Source organism: Cydia amplana, chromosome 15 (genome assembly GCF_948474715.1).
Source record: "Cydia amplana chromosome 15, ilCydAmpl1.1, whole genome shotgun sequence".
Taxonomy (NCBI): domain Eukaryota; kingdom Metazoa; phylum Arthropoda; class Insecta; order Lepidoptera; family Tortricidae; genus Cydia; species Cydia amplana.
In genome coordinates this window covers 16,615,480-16,628,903 of record NC_086083.1, presented here as the reverse complement: position 1 = coordinate 16,628,903, position 13,424 = coordinate 16,615,480, and the positions used below count along the sequence as shown (strand labels likewise).

General features: G+C 38.3%; 1 protein-coding gene across 1 annotated transcript in view; it reads right to left on the bottom strand.

The window, feature by feature from the left end:
* Positions 1-462: 462 nt before the first annotated feature.
* The window catches only part of LOC134654661 (zinc finger BED domain-containing protein 4-like), a 1,082,235-nt gene continuing 1,069,273 nt past the window's right edge, over positions 463-13,424 (bottom strand). The window contains exon 3 of the mRNA XM_063510134.1: positions 463-495. The gene's annotated coding sequence lies outside the window, so the exon portion shown is untranslated. The remainder of the gene's footprint in view (positions 496-13,424) is intronic.

Sequence of the window (13,424 nt, the reverse complement as noted above, 5' to 3'; positions counted from 1 at the left end):
CGTCATTTCCTCTAGCAAGCATTACAGAACCGGAAATTCTTAATCATTGATTGCGAATAATTTTTGTATGTAAATGTTCAGTCATTTAATGAAAATAACACAAGGTTTTTCTATTAGCGTTAAAATGGTAGGTTAGGTACTATTTGGATGGGGTATACGTATGCGTCATATAATTTAAATTTTTCTTTGATTGATTGCCGTAATTGACTTGATTTAAGGATGACTCACGTTACACCGGGCCGACTGGGCCGTGTCCGGCCCGGAGCCTCGGGCGCTTACTTTTCTATGACAATGACAGGTGATCACGTGATGCTTTCCATAGAAAACGAAGCTCCGGAAGCTCCGGCCCGGACACGGCCCGGTCTAACGTGAGTCATTCTTTAAAGTCAGTACATTTCGTGCCCCACACCAAAGAGTAAAGTAAGTATAGTTGGTCAAACCAATTCGTCAGTAAATAGGAACAAAAAAACTATACTCATCCTTTTCTTTTGGGTGCTAGTAAGACAAAGATAGTATGATTCTCTCTGTCTATGTTTGAAATGAGACAGTCCTTTGACACACTATACATTCCCCACACGCCACGACTTGCTATGTTATACGGGTTGTTTAAGTGCAACTTGTGGTTTTGTGTTGATTACAGTTTACTATTTCATTGACGTGCCGGCGAAAAGGTTAAAGTTGGTAGAATATGAATACAATAGAGCTACGTATTTGTATGATTCGATGTACATATGTATATATTTTTTAAATCAAATTTCTATTACACCTTATGTGTATAATTGCATGAATTCTATAGTAATTTAAATTGTATTTTTTTACTTATTTTCTCGTAATGCATGTTAATTATAAGATGTAGTTTTTTTTTAAAAGATGTGTCCCGCCGAGTTTGTTGCCGGTCCCATATTGGGATACCCTCCTCCAATTGAGGGGGGATTTAAATCTTCTCGGGGCAGAGGTGTAGGGTTGGAGCCGGTCTACCTAGCTTTATTTGACGTTCATAAGCGCATTGTAATTAATAATTACTAATTATGCCTACGACTGATTTCTTTCTTAATAGCGCTAAACAGAGACACGTCATTCCTCCGGCCTCAGGCCAATTGTCGGATTCCCGGAAATTCAGTACCACTTGAGTAAGCGTAAATTACTGTGTGAAGAGTAAAATTTGCCAAATTTCTTTTCATTGTTTGCGCCTTTATTTGACGTCAGGCGAACAATGTGTTGAAAATTTTGGAAATCTTTTTGGTATTGCTACAAAAAGAAAAAAACACCTACATACGTTTAGGGTTTAGGTACGCTACGAGTTTGCCTGTGCGACGTCGTAGACCCATTGAGACCCCGTCTTGCTACGAGAAAGATAAACCCAAAAATATGTTTTTGTGGCTTGAAATGGCAGACTTATTTCATATTTTCAATTAAGTGTATTGTTTTTGGTCTGTTTTATAAATTAATAATTTAAAGAAATAGTGAACATTTTTTTTATTTGTGTATTTCGCCTTATTTTATAATACGAAGGTATTATAAAATATAACCACAGTTAATACAAAAAGGCCAAGGCGCTACGTAGTTATAGTTACAGTACTTACAACACATAACTAATTACACGTAGACTGTATGTCGTTGTAATAAGGTTCACATTCAGTGAACAATAGTTACCTAGTTATGAGTGGCTGCTGGGTCAAGGAATGCTCGGATTCAGGTCGCCATTCATTTTGTATGGGACATACACACGTGGCTTGTTGTGGCATTGGTGGGTAATGTCGGATTTATTTATTAGTTCCACGTAGGTTCCACGCAATCGCCGTGGGACTATTAGGGTATACCGCAGATGATCTACATTTGCTTATCAAATATCAAAAGTGCGACCAACATCGGCATTATTATGCTTAAAAATGTACCGATCTTGGGCGCGGGGGTATATATATATTATGTAAAATATTTATACAGCTTTCATTTGATACTACACATAATTATTTATGTGCAATCATGAGTGCAATTTGCATTGTTTGTAATAAAGCGGCAGCCATTTGACGACGTCACTAATCAGGAAACGGCTCTTTCAAAACTATTTTAGAATACTATGTTAGATATTGAGAGAGACGTAACGCCCTAATTTTAAAATGACATGTAATATCTTTTAATTTGACATGGGACATTCAAGTACCTATCATATAAATAGGTACTGATGTCTGGTACTAGTTTTCGTTACTAGTAATTGTAATACAAAGAAATTAGTGCGACTGCGAGTAGAACGTTTTATATAAAAAAACTTCTACTTGCTCTATTTTATTTGTATAACAATTTTAGTAATGAAAACATCCTGTTAGGTATCTATTACTATAATCCAAATATATATTTAGTAATAAATGTTGACGGTTAATGCTCTGCGGTTTTGTTACCGGCTGGTCGTAAAGTGGCACTCGCGTAGAAATTACACGTAAAGTGGAACACGATGGCGTAGCGTCGATAAAACTGCATCGACGCCGAAGTAACATTACACGCACTGATGCATACCTACTTATATTGGTAAAAACATCATCATCTTCCTCGCAACATGCCCTGGCACCCTGGTAACCTGGCAATCTGGCGTCCGCTTGGCAACTAATTCCAAGACTTGGCAACTAATTGCAAATCACAAACTTTAAAGTAGAAGTTGTAATCTTTATTTTGGACAGGACTGACAAAAAACATTGATGGAGGCGGTGTCATTGTTGTTTTTCTCTACATTTTATGTGAATGTGGGTATAATTTTCTTCTTTAGCACCTTGATAAACATCTGCCAGCCTATTACGGATAGCTTTATCCATCTTTATCCACGTGATAAAATAACTGTCACTGTTTAACACCGTGGGAAAGAAAGTGACGGACACCGTTTTATCACGCTGTCACGTAGACAAGAACGACCATCATATCCGTACTGAACACGTGTCTTTGCCCGGTTTTATCGAATAAATAGGTGAAACCAGCCGTATCCCAGTTGGCCAACGGTAATCTGAATTAGGTTAAACGTTAACGCAAATAAAGAGTTTGACGTAAGCCCCGGGCAGCTGCTATTGTATTTACACTTTCGGGGCTCCTACTTCGAGTTTCTTTCTCACTTGTAAGATGTTCTTTGAGAAGTGAGATGTGCCCTAGAAGACAAAAAGTTCAATCGTACACTGTAAGTACCTACTACAAATAGGTAATATTAATATTACTACATGCGCATTATAAAAATGTACTTACTTGTACAGTGCCATGAGATATATCATGGCCAAGGCGCTTGAGTGCGTGTTCAGAGTTCAGATATATTTGAGCACCTCGGCCGCCCCGATACATCTGATGGCGACTGAGTAAACTACACTTTTCCTGAAATAATCAATGGTACAAATTAAAATGTCATGTTTAACTTGAAATAATGTAGGTATGTGTAGGTAATTGTGTATGTTCGGGTCAAATCTTGCAAGCTAAATTAGACCCCACTTCCCATTATTCGTTTGAGCAGAAACTTCATATATACCTATATGTAAAACAATGCTGAAAGGTTAGTGTATATGCAGAACCTTCAAATCCACATTTGCGCTGGAAGCCACCAGCAACATGCTGAGATGAGGCCATTTCGTGGCACTTTAATCTTATTTTGTGTTTTCTTTCATATTATGTATTGTCTGTGCTTACGAATAAATTATATTCTATTCTATCTGTGAGAGCTCTAGATTTCTTAATCATTAGATATGATTTTTTTTGCAAGCAACGTACCTTTTTAGGGTTCCGTACCCAAAGGGTAAAAAACGGGACCCTATTACTAAGACTTCGCTGTCCGTCCGTCCGTCCGTCTGTCACCAGGCTGTATCTCATGAACCGCGATAGCTAGACATTTGAAATTTTCACAAATGATGTATCTCTGTTGCCGCTATAACAACAAATACTAAAAATAAAATAAAATAAATATTTAAGGGGGGGTTCCATACAACAAACACGATTTTTTAGCTCTATTTTTTGTTGATGGTGCGGAACCCTCCGTGCGCGAGTCCGACTCGCACTTGGCCGGTTTTTACACACCTAATTAGAAAGACACACCTAGTAGGGGCTCCCACCCCGCCTAGCCTTGCTCTGGACCGGGTTCGTTCGCCTCGTCCGTCTTGCGTCATCATCTACCACCATCTACCACTATTGACGTACAGAACATGCCAAACTAACTGCTAAACGTTTGTGTCGATCTGTTCATTTGCGCAGATAGTCGCTTACTGTTTTTTCTGATATTATTATTATAGAAGTCGAATTGTATCATTATCGTCATCTGACACTGGTTGCATCCAAGCTATGGCATTTTAGTAACATAGCCTCTCTTGGTTGGAAGGTCAGATAGCAGTCGATTTCGCAAAAACTAGTGCCTATGCCAGCTGATAAACAAGTTATTGCTTATAGTAGGCGTCTACAGAGGTCCGGTTATTAGCTTGCCTACTTTTTAAAATTTAATACGTGTAAATAGGTTTAAATGTCCATGTTCGCTACTACCATGGACAAAACTGCAAGTTCATATTAAAAATAAGAAAAATAAAACTATGGGCTTTCTAAGATTTTATTTAAATATCAGAAACATAATAAATAACACTTTAAATAAAAAATTTGGGCCTTCTTAGCGCGTAGGCATGCTTTATTATACGTAGGTAAATTGATATGTACTAATACGAATATAAAACAATACATTTGATCTTGGGAAAAATGTACCTATTGTACGAGGGGCGTTCAAAATATTCTCGGTATTGATATCTTACGACCTCTTCTAAAATTTCTTTCGTTACTGGCCGCTAAGGTTTATTCATTGACATTAAAAAAAAGTATAATTCGAACCGAGATGGTCTTTTGTTTTTCTGCAATTGCTGAACAAACATGAACATCATGTGCGAATTGACAATGTTAACTAAATTAGAACATCGATGCGTGATAAAATTCTTGACAAAACAGGGTAAAAATCAAAAAACCATAAAAGAGGAAATGGATTGTGTTTACCGTGAGTCTGCTCCTTCTTTATCTACCATTCAAAAGTGGTCAAGCGAGTTTAAACGCGGAAGGGAGAGTATTGAAGATGACCCTAGACCTGGCCGGCCTGTAGTAGCTACTTCACAAGAAAATATTGATAAAGTGGAAAAACTTATATTGGAAGATGGTCGAGTGAAGGTAAAATCTATAGCACAAGTAACCAATCTCTCTATTGGTACCGTACATGATATTATACATGACCATCTTAATATGTCAAAAGTAAGTGCAAGATGGGTTCCGCGAATGCTGACTCGGCTTCAAAAAGACATGCGTGTAGCTTGTTGTTCCGATTTTATTGACCTGTGCGGTGAAAATCCTGATGAGGTGCTGCAAAGAATAGTTACTGGAGATGAAACCTGGGTTCATCATTATGACCCAGAGGGTAAACAAGAGTCCATGCAGTGGCACATTAAGGGTTCAGCTCATCCCAAGAAGTTCAAGGTCATCCCTTCAGCTGGCAAGGTCATGGCCACGATATTTTGGGATTGTGAAGGAGTATTACTAATCGATTATAAAGAAAAAGGTGTAAATATCACAGGACAGTACTACGCTAACATTCTACGTCAATTAAAGGATGTAATTAAAGAAAAGAGGCGAGGAAAGTTAACCAAAGGTATTCTGCTTCTGCATGACAACGCCCCCGTCCATACTGCTCATATTGCCAAGGCAGCTATTGTTGAATGTGGGTTTAAAACTGTTACTCACCCACCGTATAGTCCGGACTTAGCCCTCAGCGACTTCTTTTTGCTCCCCAATCTTAAAAAGGATCTGCGTGGAAATAAATTTTCTGACGATGAAGCATTGAAGGCGGCAGTGGAGGAGCATTTTTACACGAAAGATAAAAAATATTTTTACGAGGGATTAAAAAAAATAATTGATCGATCTTTTAAGTGTATGAACATAGGGGGGGAGTATATTGAAAAATAAAAATATCAAACTTTTCGTACTTGTTTGTTTTCATTCTCATACCGAGAATATTTTGAATACCCCTCGTATGTATAGGACAGGCAATCCATAGATTACACTGATTACAGCGTCGATGAGTAGTCAGTGAGGAAACTATAAGTGTTGGTACTACAACACCCACTCGTTGGAACTAGGTGTGCTACTTGTGCTATTTGTGACACACTGATTCAGACACAGTATGCATTAGCAGCTTATTGCACGATAAGAGATAAGATAATAGTTTATTTTAAGATTTTGTTTGAAAAACAGTTACGATGATTCATATTTACAAGTCCTAGACTACGTATGCTTCGCTTACGTCCTTAAATTACGTTTAAGACCACAGGATAAGATTGCTCGCTTGATATAGAGCAACTAGAGTTATCATATGAAAAAACCGGCCAAGTGCGAGTCGGACTCGCGTTCCAAGGGTTCCGTACATTAACTCCGACTCACAATTGACTGCACATTTCTAATAGGTTTTCCTGACAATTTCTAAACCGTAATATCTCAAAAAATCGGATGCCCGCGGACGATATCCTCCACGATTTACCATTTCCACATTTGTTCCTTTTACTTCTAAACCTTTCGTGGGCCAATAGCCCCTAACGCGCCCCGTTATGCTGTAGCTACGAGTAAGGTTTCTAAAAAACTCTTGACTCTGACATTTACTAAGTTCCGCCGCAATCCGGACAAATGACCAAAAATCCTGGCATGCCAGCAGGGGGAAAAAGTCACAAAGGTCCTGCCGCGAATAGCGCGAAGTAGATATCTGCTTAATCTGCTTCTATTGCTCGAATATGTAAAAGCTGTAGAGAGGCAGACAATAAAATTGAGTTTTAGATGTTCACTGTTTACTATAGTTGGTCAAACCAAATTGTCAGTAAATTAGAACAAAATAAAAACTATACTCATCCTTTTCTTTAGGGTGCTAAATAGTACTAGTGTAAGACAAAGATAATATGTTTCTCTAACTCTGTCTATGTTTAAAATGAGACAGTCCTTTGACAAACTATATTTACTATTTGGGTTATGTCTACATAGTCATAGTCATAGTCATTTATTCATAGAACAATATACATTGCGTTTGAATTTTACATTATTATCACAATTACAATTTCATAAATAACAATTAAAAATTAAGTATTACAATTATTTAACATAGTAACAAATTTAACTACAGTTGGCTTATAATAAAATATAATAAATAATAATTCCTATATCTACGTCATTCATCTATTTTAGTAAATTAATTAATAATGATCACTACTATTATTTATGACAGAAAGAAAAAGAAACAAAAACAAATAAGCTGTTTATTAATACTAAATTGTACTCTGAGTTGATAAAAATTCATCCACAGAATAGAAGCACTTCTTCAACAAATAAGTTTTGAGACAATTTTTAAACAAATTTAATTTAGTGACCGACTTCAAATCGGATGGCAATCTGTTGAATAAAGTAACTGCCTGATAAGCCGAAGAGTGTTTGACCACTTGCAGTTTAGTGGTTATTATTTGTGGTAAGTCCTTCCTTCTAGTTTCCAGTCTCTTTTGTCTTTCTTCCAACGTTTCAATACAGTTAAGGTACTTTATAAGGTCGCTAAGAATCACAAGAATATAGAGACTTGGTACTGTGAGAATTTCAAACTTATTGAAATAAATTTTACATGATGTCATCTGAGGTATTCTGGCTATTGTTCTGATCGCTCTCTTCTGGGCCACAAAGGCAGACTGGATGTTGTAAAGGTGCATATATCTGGATATAATAGATACATTATCTTCATCACATTCGTGCATCTATCTGGATATAATAGATACATTATCTTGACACGACAAGGAAACATCCGCATCTTATTTTAGTATGCACACATCCCGATACAACCGCGGGCTAATTTTAGTTACCATGTTTAACAATTACACCGTGACACGAATGTTGATCTATTAATAATGTATGATAATTAGGTTTTAAATAGACGCTTCCTTCTTAATTAACACAATTATGGTATGGCGTCTTATCTGAGGAAAAGTTTTGTTAGTGCATTCTATATCTAAATAGATTTGTATGTAGATGCATTTTCTAACTCTATTCGTGGAGATAACCTAACATAATTTCATTATTTATTCTTTATTCAGGCAAACACTAAGTATAAGTTTACAGCTACAGCCAAGACACTTATACTGTTAATACATTCATAGAGGTTTGACGTTTGAAATAACACTTGCACTGCGTGTGCTATCAAAATCGTTGCAGACTTATCTTGGTCTAACTCTAGTAATGCAGAAACTGTGTTCAAGGGTCCGTGTGACAATTAAGATGTAAGATAAGAGAAGGAAAAACACGTTAAGCGATAGGGGAAAATATAGTCGGGAGGATTAATGGAGGTACCATCACGCTCCGCGATTGTTACGCTATTTAGGATTCTAGGTAAATTGGACATTCCATAGCGTCAGTATGGAACAAACAATTTAGATAGGACCCTAAACGGCGTAACAATCCCGTGTGGTGACTGTACCTAATGTTAATTAACTATGTTGACGGAATGATTTATATTATATGTCAACTTATTTTAATGATTTTATTTCATAATAAGTAGGTACCTACGACTCCTACAACTATCCTAGCCATGTCATGCGCAATTGTTTTTTTTTGATACAAAAAAACAGAGATTCTTTTTTCTCTTTTCCACCCGCCTTTTATTTTGCATATAATGTATTATTGTACCTTTAGTATGTATTACTAAAAGAGATACAATTTCTCCGAGTAAAAGCCTGAGTCCACCTAATCCAATTCACAATAACCCTGAGTAGAAAACTGTGTTCCAGTTTACGCTGTAAATTTTACAAAATTAATGAAATGAAAGCCTCAGGGGCGCTTTATGGGTCAGAGACAAGTTAATATTAAAGACTGTCACTGAACATCTGATCTGGCGGAACTAGGCTCTGGTGGACGAATAAACATATAACTAGTGATCGTTATCAACGTGCAATTTTCGTAGCAAAGGGTATGGTTGGCAGAAAAAAGCAATAAATTTGAATATTCACATTTGTTCTTAACTATAAAATAAATACTATCTTAGGATTACACTTCTAGATATAACTCTTTACGGTACAAAACCTTTTTCGCCCTAATATATTTTTAAAACAATGTACGTCAAATGACATTAAATGTAATAAAAATACAACTATAGTTGCGTGCAGTATTTTAGAGACTTAAATTAACCTTCCTGTGACTTCCGTTAACGTAGAAAGGTCATTTAGCTATTTAAAATGGATTTTTTTCCAATCGACATGAACAACTGACAGCTAAATATGTTGAGCAAATTTTAGTCGTTTATTCAGTATAATTTGGATAAGTGATTATAAATATGTATATAAATCTCATAATGTGTGAAATATATAATGTTTAAAATACTTGCGTATTTGTTTTTTTTTGTCAACCATACTTTGCTACCAATACAGCACGTTGATAACGATCATTACATATAACTAAGCTATGCAGAGTGCATTGCACTTGCAATATCAAACTTTGTCAGACGTTCAATTCGGTGCAAAGTTAGCATAAACGGACTCTATATTCTTTTTCGTTGAGTTCGTTATTGATAGGTATAGGTACTGCTTCGTGCTCGTAGGAGGAGGATCATACTCGTACATTTTACTACCACGTTTCAGATCTAGGCATTTCAAAATATATCACTTTCAACCCTCTTATTTGATAAATAATGCAAATTTATATAAAATAATTAAAATAATGCACTTGAATTTATTGAACAAAAACATAACAAACATGACACAAAAAAAAAAAAAAACAATAAATAAAAACAACTTAAAATTACAATTAAACTAAATACAAACTAAAAACTATTCTAAAATAAAACTAAACTAAAACTAACCTAAATCTAAAAAAGGCCCCTGCGGCAAGGTCCCCAAGATGCTGGCTGCGTTACCCCGCTGAACTGCCAGACTGAAGCGTTGAGCGAGGTAACTGCCAGCTCTTGGATCCCCAGTTGCGTCCCTGAGTCTTTTTGAAAGGTCTCCAAAGAGACTCAGAGCGCCAGGACCCCACGGACCCAGGGTCTCGACGCCGAAAGGAATAAACCTGTATTCGGCACCGAGACCGCGATATTTCCCCACCTTTGCATTTTCGGCCGCCTCTGCAGCAGCTGACGCCCTCACAGAGGTTCCGTGGAGATGTGACGGGGCCAACGTGTCTACGCAGGTTGCATCCCACACTAGCACCCGTCCCATACTCCACGGAATCAAAGACATCCCGTCAGGTCTCCTGCCGTCACTTCTCAATATGCCGGTCGGCTCCAATAGAGCAGGCACATTGACCGATGCAAGAGACCGACGGATGATGTCGTTAAGGGCGGCATGCCTGGAGAAGCGGCCCGCGCTCCTCTGGCAGGAGAGACCGTGGTGACCTAACTGGTCTACGTCCGCACCGCAGGGGCAACGATGAGGGGCACACACCGGGATACCTAAACGGAGGCAAATCGAGAGCCGGAGCGTGTTGGGCTCTAAAAAAGTTCCGATTTTAGGAGAAGGATGCGCGCGGAGCCAGTGCCCAGCCTCTCTAGTGCCTACTGCCAAGAGTCTAGCTCTTTCCGCAGCGCCGCCACACTGGTCGAGAAGGGTATCTAAAGCCAATTTGCACACTGGGTCGTCCCAATTTCTTTGTGACTCTGGATGTTCAGGGATGTCTTGACCGGGACACGCACACAGCCATGCATTTTTTGCGTCTTCCAAGCCTGAGATCTCATAGTTTGTGCGAAGGATTTTACCTATGAGACCCAAGGAACTATGGACCGACGACAAAAAAGCTGGCAAAGCTACACCAGACATCGTACGGATGCCTAAGCCACCGTGCCTGATGGGAAGGGACCCTTGACACCAAGACCGGTCACTAAACTTAATGTTAAGGACTCTCTCTAAATTATTTTTAATTAAATCATCTACTCGCGATAAAAGATCTTGATTCTTCCACAGAGGACAGCATCGGAGCACGTATGTTAACTTTGGAATGAAGAGACAAAATTTGATAATAGAGAGTGCATAGTGGGGACTAATTTCGAGCAAACGATGAGAATTATCCTGGAATTTTGATACAGAATTTTGAATGTAATCGGGAAAACTTTCCTCGAATATTGGGGATCCTAGGAGGCAAAGTGTACGCCTATCGAGAATTTTAATATTGGGTGCCAGCTGATTGAACCTTTGTACTAAACTATTGACATCGACGACGCAGGAATCTGGAATGTAAAGTTCGCATTTATCGAAATTTAAAGTTAGGCCGATGGATCTGAATTTATCGTTTATCAACGAAAGATCGACCAGTACAGAGTCCACGTCACCTCCTAGAGTCCCGTCGTCCAAATACCATACATTGAATTTTGATGACAAATTTTTAATTATTTGGTTTATCCCTAAACTAAAAATTGCCGGCCCCAGGGGATCTCCCTGCTGGCAACCGACTTCGGACGACAATTCATGCGAATGATACATTAGTTTCGAAGGGTCCCCATAACAATGTAGTAGGTAATTGTATATTTCAGGAATGTGAGATTTTACCTCAGAAAGCAAAATATCTCTGTTTAAAGAATTGAATGCATTCTTTACATCGATTTTCAGTAAAACCTCACACTGTCCAGCCTCCAGATAAGACCGGAGGGCATGCACAGCAGCCTCACAGCCTCCCCTGACCCCGAAACCTAATTGAACAGGTTCAAAATTTTTTTGCAACTTTGCCAAAATGTACCGAACTGCTATTTTAGACGCCAAACGGCGAAACGTTGAACCCACAGCGATTGGCCGTACACCTCCATCTTTTTTAGTGAGTGCAATTAAATTTGCTCCGTATATAATGGGTACAATATCCGGGTGGACGCCACCTGAGTACATAAAGTTTATTAATTTAGTAATGCATGCGATAAGTTGCACACCTGCATCTCCAACAGACGGGCACGTCAAGTCCTTTAGGTGTTGAGGAGCCAGCCCGTCCAAGCCAGCCGCCGAACCAGTTTTAAAAGAAAGGACGGCGTTGTAAACATCGACGTCTTTGATGTGCAGGCATAACTCTGGCGGTACTGGGGGATCAAAAAAAAAGGGGGTTGCCGGAGCGGCAGGGTGCTTAGCCTGCAGGGCCAATAGAGTGTCAGGGTTATCCGGAGACAACACATCACTAGAGAAAAGAAGGCGAGCGGCACCTTTTAGATCTCCGTCACTGATCTTATTTTCAATATTCTTGTTTTTTCGATACAAAGTTGACGGACGGTCTTCTCGTACAACCGGCGGGACAGAATGGGGTGAGCAATTATTTTTAATTTTTTGCGTCAATGATATATTCTGATCGTCGTCTTTAACATGAAGTATGGTATACGGAAAAACAAGCAGGTTATGCCAGTCTTGAGGTGAGTTTGACTCGTAACACTTTTGTACCAGTTGTGCGAGGTGAGTTGCCACGACGATTCTAGCCCCGCGAGGGATCCGCTTAACCACCTCAACGTTGTTCTTCAGTTGGCTTAGCTGTATATGAAAAGGATGGGTATGATGAGGCGGTAGCGCGTCACCTAAGTTCAGTGGGACATCATCTTGACTAACACAGGTGCGGTGAGCCTTGGTTTTGTGAATGTTCAAACCCTTAGAGGTTAGAAACGATTTCGGACATAAATGACACGAATATGTTGCAACATATACAAATATATATATACAATTTCAAATCACTCTGACCTAAAAAAACAATACTATCTCTAAATGCAAAGGAATAAAAAAGGGGGCACAGCAATGACAACAAATAAAGAAAAACAGTGCTTATAACATAAGTATAAAAAGGATGCAATTTGAAATCCCAAAATACCACGAAAATAGTACTTGCACAACTGCAAACTGATAAAACGTTCTAAATTCACATCACAAATCTATACTTTTGTAGTATTAAAATAATTACGAATTTGCGGCACTTGCGGTCGAGACTTTTGGGCCTTGGTCGTCAGACACCAAAACATTAATAAAGGATATTTCCCGAAAACTTGTTGGGGTGTCTGGCGACCTACGAGCAGGGTCATATTTTGCCCAAAGGCTAAGTTTAACCATACAGCGGGGAAATGCGGCCAGTGTCCTGGGGACTATGCCCCAGGTGACATTAGGTTTCGTTTAAAATTGATGTAATACCTTTGTAAATATTGTAAATATATTTAAAAATATATACAATTTATATGGCTCTAAAGAAACAGTCGTGATATAACGAAACAGACATGCGAATATGTATTCATTGCATATTGTATGTGTTTATTGCATTATGTATTATATTTATTAGGTTGTCTGGAAGAGATCGCTATTTAGCGATAAGACCGCCTGTTGTTACCTACATTTTTGTACCTGTTCATACTTTTGTACTATTTCTTTTGTAGTGTGCAATAAAGCATTTTATTATTATTATTCACTCTATTTATTTTTCATCAC